The 10,089-nt window shown below is 45.8% G+C and overlaps 1 long non-coding RNA gene across 2 annotated transcripts in view; it reads right to left on the bottom strand.

Moving 5' to 3' along the window:
* LOC135099540 (uncharacterized) overlaps positions 1-9,836 on the bottom strand; it is a 42,527-nt gene extending 32,691 nt beyond the window's left edge. Inside the window, exon 1 of one of the 2 annotated variants that reach the window (XR_010268075.1) lies at positions 9,687-9,836. This is a non-coding gene — a long non-coding RNA (uncharacterized LOC135099540). The remainder of the gene's footprint in view (positions 1-9,686) is intronic. The other variant, XR_010268076.1, reaches the window with a different exon arrangement.
* Positions 9,837-10,089: the final 253 nt, after the last annotated feature.

The following is a 10,089-nucleotide window of genomic DNA, read 5'->3' as shown; positions in this document are numbered from 1 at the left end:
GAGAGAGAGAGAGAGAGAGAGAGAGAGAGAGAGATATTACTTCAAGCTTTCTGCATTAGTGAGAAACGTACTAACCTGACTGGATGTGCTGCTGTAACTGTCTCATCGTGTTGCAGGTGCCTCCCTTGTGAGGAGGAGGAGGAGGAGAAGGAGGAGGAGGAGGAGGAGGAGGAGGAGGAGGAGGAGGAGGAGGAGGAGGAGGAGGAGGAGGAAGAAGAAGGCAACGAAGATAGGTTAAAAGAAAGATAGAAAATGTTCATGAAAGAAGGAAAGAACACAAGCCAGCCTCGTTTTTGGCAACGTGAACCGCCATCACAAACACATCACCGCCTCTTTCTGTTTCTTCTCCTGCTTCTTCCCAATCCACCACCAGCCCCTTCCTCCTTCCCTCTTCAGCCTTCACTCACCCCATCATCCCGCACCTCTTTCACCAGTCCAGATTCCATCAGATTCTTCCCCAGCCCCCCACAAAAGCTAACCTCATTCTGCCCACCATTCCCCCAATCCCTGGCAACCTTCCTTCCTTCTCCCGTGCACCCACAAACTCACACACTACACGTGACTTCAAGTAGTAATGGAAAGCGTGGGCATGTTTGCTATACGAGTACTCATCCTCCTCCTGCTTCCTCCATCGGTAAGCTACGCATGGTCTTCAAGCACTCAACATGACCGCGTTACAGGCAAACCCCAGTTCACCACACACAGGCCGCTGTTCACTATTTCAGGGATGTCTGTCTTACTGTCTTTCCAACCCGCTCATTACTACCACCCCCACCACCACCACCACCATCACCACTGCATCACCGTGGACATCACAACGTCCAGCAAGGTCCAGTGTCGTGTTAGGCGGGCGCGTCCCTCTAATCCTTCCTAAGACTGACCGTGAACTCTACCGACGATGATAAAAGTTATGACAAATGAGTGAGGCGGGGCGTGGCGGCGCTGGGCGAGGCGGGGAGGCGCGAGGCGGTATGGCTCGGGGTGGGGTGGCGAAAATTTTAGGGGTTGTGAAGGAAGGAAAGGATGGGAGAGAGAGAGAGAGAGAGAGAGAGAGAGAGAGAGAGAGAGAGAGAGAGAGAGAGAGAGAGAGAGAGAGAGAGAGAGAGGGAGACGGATGATAGGGAGCGGAAAGAACGAAGTGCATGTGAGGAGAGGATGGGAAGAGAACGTGAATATTTATCGTTGTTGCAGTGTAGCGGGGCTTGAGTGAGGAGGCGAGGGAGTGAGAGTGAGGGGGTGAGGAGGGGAGAGATGGAGAGGCAGGGATGGAGGGCACGTGTGTGGTGAGGAGAGTTAGGGAAGGAGGATGTTGGGAAAAGAGTAGTGCGAGGAAGGGGAGGAGAATGAACGTGAAAACCTCTTTTGGCGTGGCAGAATGCAATCGGACGGGAGGAATGAAGTAAGTGAGTGGCTGAGAGGGACAGGAGGATGTAAGAGGCGGGAGGAAGAAGAATTATGACAAGGGGAAGGAAATAAGAGTGAATGAAGGGAGGAGAAAGCGACGGAGTGTGTGGTGTAAACATAGGCTGTGGGGTGTTTGCTGCTGCTGCTGCTGCCGCTGCTGCTGCTGCTGTGTGTGTGTGTGTGTGTGTGTGTGTGTGTGTGTGTGTGTGTGTGTGTGTGTGTGTGTGTGTGTGTGTGTGTGTGTGTGTGTGTGTGTGTGTGTGTGTGTGTGTGTGTGTGTGTGTGCCAGCTTAGTTCATAAAATCTCCTGGCCTCATCTCTGCACTTTATTGCATCTTCCCGGACTTGTCACTCTGCGTGCGCCTCTCCATGCATCTTTTATTAGTTTCAACTCAGTGTGATTCACGCCCATTAAATAGACAGAAAATTTGCACTTCTGGTTATTCTGTATTGCTTGATGATGGAATTATTTGCTTTTTCATCTTCAGTTATTAGTAAGTTTATTTTCAAGAGCTTAAGAAAGCAACAGGTATATAGATAAGCGTGCCACAGCGCTTGGGAGCGATGCGCTGTGATACAGCAGGCAAGTTGGGCGTAGCTTGGCGAGAGCATGGCCGAGGTGTTCTTCCTGTAGTGTGCACTACTTAGGCTCAGAGTCATAACCAATTCCTATATCCAAGGAGGCTGCACGCACCACTGAAATCAGAGCTATTAGCAAATTCATCTTCAACGCCACTCCGTTGTGGTGAGGGACAAGCATCGGAGTGAAGGCCGCACGTTGCAGCCTGTCAGGCTCACTGCCCGAAGCCACTGGCTAATTGTTCCTCTATAGCACGTTCGATAGCGACGCTGCAAGAATTGCTACTGTTGCCAGTGTGTACTGCACAGTAACTTGCAGCAAGCCAACTAGCGAGCTGTAATCATTACAAAGCCTCAGCTGACATTTATGACACTCCGCTTAGAGGCAAGGGTTACACTGGACGGGGACATCAGCTTTACAGCGAGGGAGTCCGGTGCCAAGCTGAGCACAAGACGGGTGGCCTCCGCTCGCCAGACACCAGACGGCGGTGCAAGTCATTAGCCTCTTGAAAAAGTTGAGTCATGCATGATGTGTGAAAAAAAGAAATGAAATAATTGCCTACACGATTGATGGCGCTTTGTTAACGTTTGCATCGCCCGGGAAACAACTGTAGCTACTTGACTATTTGTAGAGAAGAAGGGGAAGGCCACACTCATCCATGACATGGCTCACGTGACCAGTCTGACGTGTGAATGACCACCGCTTGGCATAACGTAAGCTGCAGCCTATGAGGTGAAGTCTGCAGGGCTGTGGTTTAGTATTTTAAGTAGGGATGTGAGAGGATACACCAGGAATGATGAGAAAAGAAAGGATGTACTCCAGAGCGGGTGTCGCCTGTCATCCGACAGCGACAAAGTGAACGCGTGGGTCACGGCAGAGGGAGAACTAACTCCCTGACGCTTCCCCAACACCGGTTATTGCTCTTATAATTAATGGCTGTACAACAGTTTAAGACAAAATTTCATTTGACCACTTGAAGACAAAAGACATTTATATCAATACTTAGAATGAGGCATCCTCAGCGTACTCCAGGACACACAGTGCAATATACCACTGCTACAGTTGGCGGAATGAGGGAACACTCGTCCCTCCACTGCCGAGAAGGGAACCACATTTACCGCCTCTTGAGTGCCGTGAGAGTCATTCACTGGCTGACAGGTCCGCGACAGTTCGCTCCTTCACCAGCCACACAAGCCATCCACGTAATGAAAACACCTGATGAAAAGTGAGCAGGTTGGCGCTTGAGGCGACCACTACACAACCCACACGCCAACCCTGTGTAGCACATCACTCGCAGGCGTCAAGTGTGTCAGTCTGGCCGTGTGTGTGTGTGTGTGTGTGTGTGTGTGTGTGTGTGTGTGTGTGTGTGTGTGGAAGAGAGAGATGAAGGCCCATGTACATCGTTTAGTTGAATTGCTGCACTGAATGTGTAGTGAGTGCTTCACACGGAGTGCAAGAGTGCACGCGGATGGGTAGTTTGTAGATAGTTTTAAACGGCACAGCGACATGAGAAAAAAAAAAACTGGTGAACCAGTAGCGATGCCTGAACGCTCTTGCCTCGATTACCCGCCTTTACCATTCATCTGGCGCCTGACACATCAAACAACAGGCGTAAAAACTATACCGCGGCATACGCACGCCAGCGTTTGTAACCCAGACCTTTGGATGCACACCAAGAATAAACTTTTGCCTGTGTCTGCAGCGGCGATTACGAGTAGTGGACAGCGTGCCCCTGTACATCCAAACATCGTATACTTGGCTTTTAGGCTGGAGCTGACTAACTTTATAGCACGCCCACTGTGCACTTACTGTAAAGCATCGCAGTGTTACGACATTTAACGGCAAGCCTCGTCGTATTCGGAAGTCGAGGGGTTACGGGAGAGTTGTAACGAGTGGAAGTGAGCACCCTTAACTCCAGACATCAAACAACCCCCGCCCCATGCCATACAACCTCCCGCGTCACCCCGACACCCGCCCCCGCGTTCACACTCCCCGGCAGGCAAAATGGATCCTCATCAAGGGTAAAACACGATAATACGCCTCGATGACCAAAATTTACTACAGATACATGTTCATCCCAGACCCTTCCCTCTTTATAGCAGAACCCCCCCCCACCTTTCTGCGTGTGGGTGTGTGTTGCAGGCCGAGCTGAGCAGCCGAAAGCTACTTGTAATTAAGTTCTCGCTGGTCTCTCTCTGTCAGCAGCGCAGGTCCGTGCTGGCAAAGCGCCGGTGTCTGCTACACTGCTTTGTTGCCTAGCTGCTAAAAAGAGCGGCACGTCATGCTTCTCTTTCACGATTTCCCTCCGCTCATAAGAGACTACAACGCGACTTTTATGCAGATTCACTAAAGCATATGCCGCTATTTGCTTCTGTAATGTGCATAATTTTTACATTATCCTCCTGCTGTATGAGAATAGCTGTTAGCAAGAAACACGCCAAAGCAACACCACTCTCAACTAACTGACTTACTGAACCACTTGTAAAATCCACATGAGTTTTTGTTGTACTCAAGAAAAAAAAAAGTAAAACAAGTCACCTCTCTCTCTCTCCCTCTCTCTCTCTCCCTCTCTCTCTCTCTCTCTCTGACGACAGTGTGCGTGTGTGTGTGTTTGTGTGTGTGTGTGACATTCACTGTGGCAGAGGGAGTGACAGAAACCGGAAGGTGAAATTTACACCTTTGTTTTCTGGCGATGATTCGAGGAAAAAGATTGAATAAATTAGTAAAGAATCATTGAATCAATAGCCGACACGTGTACATAAAGACGCACTTAAGCTGCATACATAGGTACATTCAATACTATAGAGATTTATATATGTATTATAACAAAGAGCACGGCGGTGTCGACTAGGAAGTGCTCCATCACAACCACCACCACCACCACCACCACCACCACCACCTTCCTCCATCCCCCAAATACTCGCATAGCACACAACACACAATAAAATTTCAATCAATCTCCTGCTATGCTTCAATTCCTGAACACACACACACACACACACATACACTAACAGGGATAACACTTTACTCCCCATTTCCTTCAGTAAGTTTTCAGAATTCCTTTTCAATGTTGTTTTATCATGCCAAATGAAGAATCACGCTTTACTTTTTTTTTTTAATTAATTCCCCTCTCTGTTTTTTCTTCCAGGTTGTGCACAAGACCCTCAATGTTGTTGGCATTGCCGTGCTGTGCTGTGCTGTGCTGTGCTGTGCTGTGCAAGGCTCGGGGATGTATTAATACTGGTGGTGATGGCCACGACACACTGACACACACACACACACACACACACACACACACTGATAGCACCACACACATACAAGACTTAAGGGAGGATATATCACGTAACACACCACACATACACACGCACAAGAGTAATACATATATACACATGCAGATATACCTTCCTAACAATATAAAATAAACAGTGAGCGTGAGAAAACAGGAAGGTCTTAGGACTAATCCTCGTTGGTGATAAGAGAGATGCACTGTAGATCATTGCTGTGGGCCTCACCGGAAGGGAGGGTGAGGTTAATAGATACGGAAGAGATGGATGGGGAAGAGAAGCTGAAAAAAATAATAGAATAAAAATGAATTAGAGTTGGATGGTAAACCGGATCAAGTGCAAGGCAAAGGTGAACGGTAACGATGAGGCCCGGGGGTACGAGAGAGAGAGAGAGAGAGAGAGAGAGAGAGAGAGAGAGAGAGAGAGAGAGAGAGAGAGAGAGAGAGAGAGAGAGAGAGAGAGAGAGAGAGAGACTCGCCTTTCTCTTTAACGCTGCTGTGACAAGGGATGAGAAGGGAAACGAGTGCCCTGCAGTGAGGAGGGCAAGGCACAGGGACGGCAGGGACAGGGAGAGGGAGAGGTGCTTCAGGGATGAGTGCTTGTGACTACTGAGGGAGATATGGACGGTAGCTGGGGAGAAGCAGAGAGAGCGAGAGTGAGGAGGAGGTCAGGGAAGAGCAAACAGGCAGGTGAGAACTTTGTGACGTCTCTTTCACTCAGCCATACACTCACTCAGTTGTCGTAAGCTTGGAAACACAAGAACTGGTGTGGTGAAACAGAAAAGTTTATGCCGCGGTTTGACATTTCCCGCCCTGAACACTGAACACGCCGGGCATTAGTAAGGGCGGCCAAAGGTGGGTGTGTGGTGTGTGGCAGCAGCAGTCAGTGACTAGTGCCGGCGGGTGGCGGCGGCGGCGGTGTTGGAGGTGGTGCCTTACAAGGCGTGCAGGAAAGCCATGACGGCTTTGGTGGCTGCATGCAGACGGGCGGCAACGGACGGTCTGCCAAGTCTACCTGGGCTGGGCGGACTAGCACCCTGGCTGCTGCTGGCGGCGTGGACACAAGCGGCCGTCGCAAGAGTCAACGTGAAATGTAAGTATAACTTTACATTTCTAAATAATAGCTGTTCACCCAGAAAACCACAGATTCTTCTAGTGAAACTATTCTACATTGAGTTACTTTTGGGAACTTCGTCACCTTTACGCAGCACCTTTAGTTTTTACTTGGTGCAAATATTGCTTCAGAGCAAACTGTACTGCAATACCACTGGGATGAAATTGCGGGATGTGGTGCCCACGACAGCCACCCGCATCCACTGCAATCAATATCTTGCTTTTTCATCTTTTTTTTCTGTTTTCCAAAGTCATTAGCTCCCACTATCCCTCCTCACTTGTGCCACCTTTATATTAACAAGCTAAAATGTTACTTAATTATCTGTATTATGCAAGCGGCGATGCTTTTTATAAGCCAGTTTTCCTGTGGGTCAGTCGGTGTCTGCTGAATGATCCTTTGGACTGATGAATATACCCCACGATGCAGGAAAGGTCTTGTTATCTCACTGAGTGCTGAAACACACACACACACACACACACACACACACACAAACTTTTAATACGTATACATTTCGCTAGTAACTATGCTTCCCCTAAACCTAATAATAAGTAAGTATCATAATGAGTGTTTCATATATACACAGTTAACAAGTTGCCAGAGGTTGCTGCACAGTAAATAATAAGATATTACAGACAACAAATTCATATCTACAAATGAGACAGCAAATGGTGGCGCACAACGAGCCGTACATTGGCCTGGAACAGTTCCAGTAATAATAACACCGCGGGAACGCTTCGCCATGCTTGTTACACTCAGTTAATAATGTTTATTAAAAATATAACTTATACATGATTAGGAATTGGAACTACCTGAACGAAAAAAAAAAAAAAAGTTTTAATTTTAAAATCTGGTTTGGCCTCTCAAGTTTAATGAAATGATTTTGTGCCGCGTTGTTCTGGTTCCTCTGACTGATGTAGGTCTTAGATACATATATTTTGTGTGACAGAACACTACCTACATTTTGGCTTGCCTGCAACAACTCAGTATACAAAGCAAGTAATGGAGAGAGAGAGGTGACAGGTGACAGGACCAAATTGAGTGTGGGCGGGGCTTTCACTCAGCACAGACATGGATTACAGTCTTCGCCCACCTCCGCCCAGTAATGACGAAACAATGCTGATCAAAACTGCACTTTGATGGAGGCGCGAAGTGACTTAGCATCATGAGTTGAGCCTATAGTTTTAATATACTCGTAGTGCTTTCTGTCAAGAGTGATTCCTCCCGCGACTTAATACTTTAACCTGTCTTCCTGCCGTGTCTCAGTTAATCAATAAAGCGGCTTCCTACCTTTTCCACTCACACCGACGGATATTTCATCTCATGATTTGCATTCCTTAATCTCCTGTATCCTCTCAAAGCCAGCTGCCCACACCTGTCCCCGTCCCACATCTCTTCACCTGTCACCTCCAACCACTTTGCAGTTCCAGTCTGTAATCTTATAAAAACAGCTGCACTATTTAGCTCAATCTGACTAACGTGCTAACCAGTATTCGCCCTGGACCCACGAAATTGCATTGCACGTTAGCATCCACCCTGCTTAGTGTACCACCCCGCGCTGACTGCTGTGTGTCTCTGTGTGTGGGGTGTAGGACGATTTGGCCACGGATGATTTGCCCACGGACAATTTGGCCACGGGATGTCACCGTAGGACGTTTTGGCCACGGGAACTTCCCAAGGTGGACGTTTTGGCCATGAAACATATTTACTGTAATATATATTATATTTTGTATTATTTACATATTTTCACAATTATTATTAATATTCGTATTTATTATATTTTCACAATTATTATTAATATTCGTATTTATTATATTTTCTAAGTGAGACAGAAGTGAAGCTTCAATTTACAGGCGTTCATAATGTGTTATGGGATTGAGATTAAAAGAGTGAAGCTTCAGTTTACCTAACCTAACCTAACCTAACCTAACCTAACCTAACCTAACCTAACCTAACCTAACCTAACCTAACCTAACCTAACCTAAAAAATTATCAAGAATTGCAGACACGACTCCACAATCTTGTACTCGACCTGAACGAAGGCAAGAAGACCATTGGAGAATTCCTTCGTGGCATAAGTCATAACCTTAGAGGTGGTCAGCCAAATGTGTAGCCCTTTTAAATACATTCATGAATATTTTGTTCTTATTTTTAATTTTAAATAATTTTAGTACATTTTTAATAACAGAACAGATTAGAGAACTTTTTTGGATAATAAAACAGACTAGAGATTTTTTCCTTTACTTAATAAGCAAGCTACTAAGTGCAATAGATTCCTAGTATTTTCTCCCGTGGCCAAAATGTCCTACCCACCGTGGCCAAAACGTCCTAGGGTGACATCCCGTGGCCAAATCGTCCGTGGCCAAATCGTCCGTGGCCAAATTGTCCGGATTCCGTGTGTGTGTGTGTGTAGAATGAATTGAACTGAGTTGATTGAATCCACTCAGACTTTATGAATAAGTAAGCAATGCATCTCCATCAAAATTTATGAAATTATGCAAAAATACATGCAGTATGAAATAAACATATTCAAAACGAAATGGCTTATTAAGTATAATACTTTTGAACACTGCATACATATCACGCAGTGCCACAATTTCCCCTTTACAGTGAGACAAGAGCGTGGAATTCGTCTCTTGCACCACCACCACCATCACCACCACTGCACTTGTTCCAAAGTCTATCCTCTGTGTACACATCTGCGTGTGTGCGTGTTCGAAGCTGTCTGCTCTTTGTTTACGAACAAAAGCCGGACTGTTGTTAATACTTTACAGCACTATTTTCCAACCTGGGGAAATTTTAGGATTTCAGGGGGAAAATCTATTGAGGGAAATAAAAACTACCAGCTATTGGCCGACAGAAAAAAAAACAAAAACTCATAATATGGTTGTTAAGTTTTGTTGAAGTACTATATATAAATACAAATCAAAATTTATGCTAGGATTGCCTTTAGTAATGACTTTGTACGAGTTTTTACATTTCCTTTTCACTCTATGAAGGAGGAAATCCTAACAGGTGAACTGGTTGAAAGGGGAAAAGACGAAAAAAAAAAGTTTGTGAACTACTGGTTTACATAATCAGTTTCATCGCTATTTGTGGCTAATCATTCAACTAAGTCTTCAGCAGCGCACATATATGTTTATCAACACTCCTTTGAGCATCCGCAGTTCGCACGACAGCTAGGAACACAACATGCTATTATGAGCACAGGTGACAGGGAAACAAGGGGACAGCTAGTTAACTTTGAACACAACACTTGGAACAAATGCATACTCTGTACCAATTAAGCTTCCCTGTTCAGTACTCACCGAGCTGCTCAACGCCTCGTCACTTACACCCACTGCTAGCTTCCTAACTCCCGTGGTCTTCAATATATGTCACTGTCCACTGACGACACGAATACGTAGACACGTACCTCTCACAAACCTTAAAAGACAAACTGGCAACCGCAAGGCAGCTAGCCGCTCTCTGTTATATCTATCTATATATATGTATATTTTTCTCTAAACAGTGATGATTGACTATTTTTTTTGCTGAATATGAATAAAAATATTTTTTGTGATGAAAATATTACATATAAATTGTAAATAAAGACCATATTAGTGACCCACACTAATTGTTTTACTGATTAGGCTAAACGAGCATTTGCTATAAGTTACCAATCCATTCCTATTACATAATTTTGTTTGCATTATGGTTTTTTTGTGCATT

This window comes from Scylla paramamosain, unplaced genomic scaffold (assembly GCF_035594125.1).
Source record: "Scylla paramamosain isolate STU-SP2022 unplaced genomic scaffold, ASM3559412v1 Contig144, whole genome shotgun sequence".
Classification (NCBI taxonomy): Eukaryota; Metazoa; Arthropoda; class Malacostraca; order Decapoda; family Portunidae; genus Scylla; species Scylla paramamosain.
Note: the sequence above shows the minus strand (reverse complement) of the source record. Positions and strands in the feature narration are given on the sequence as shown.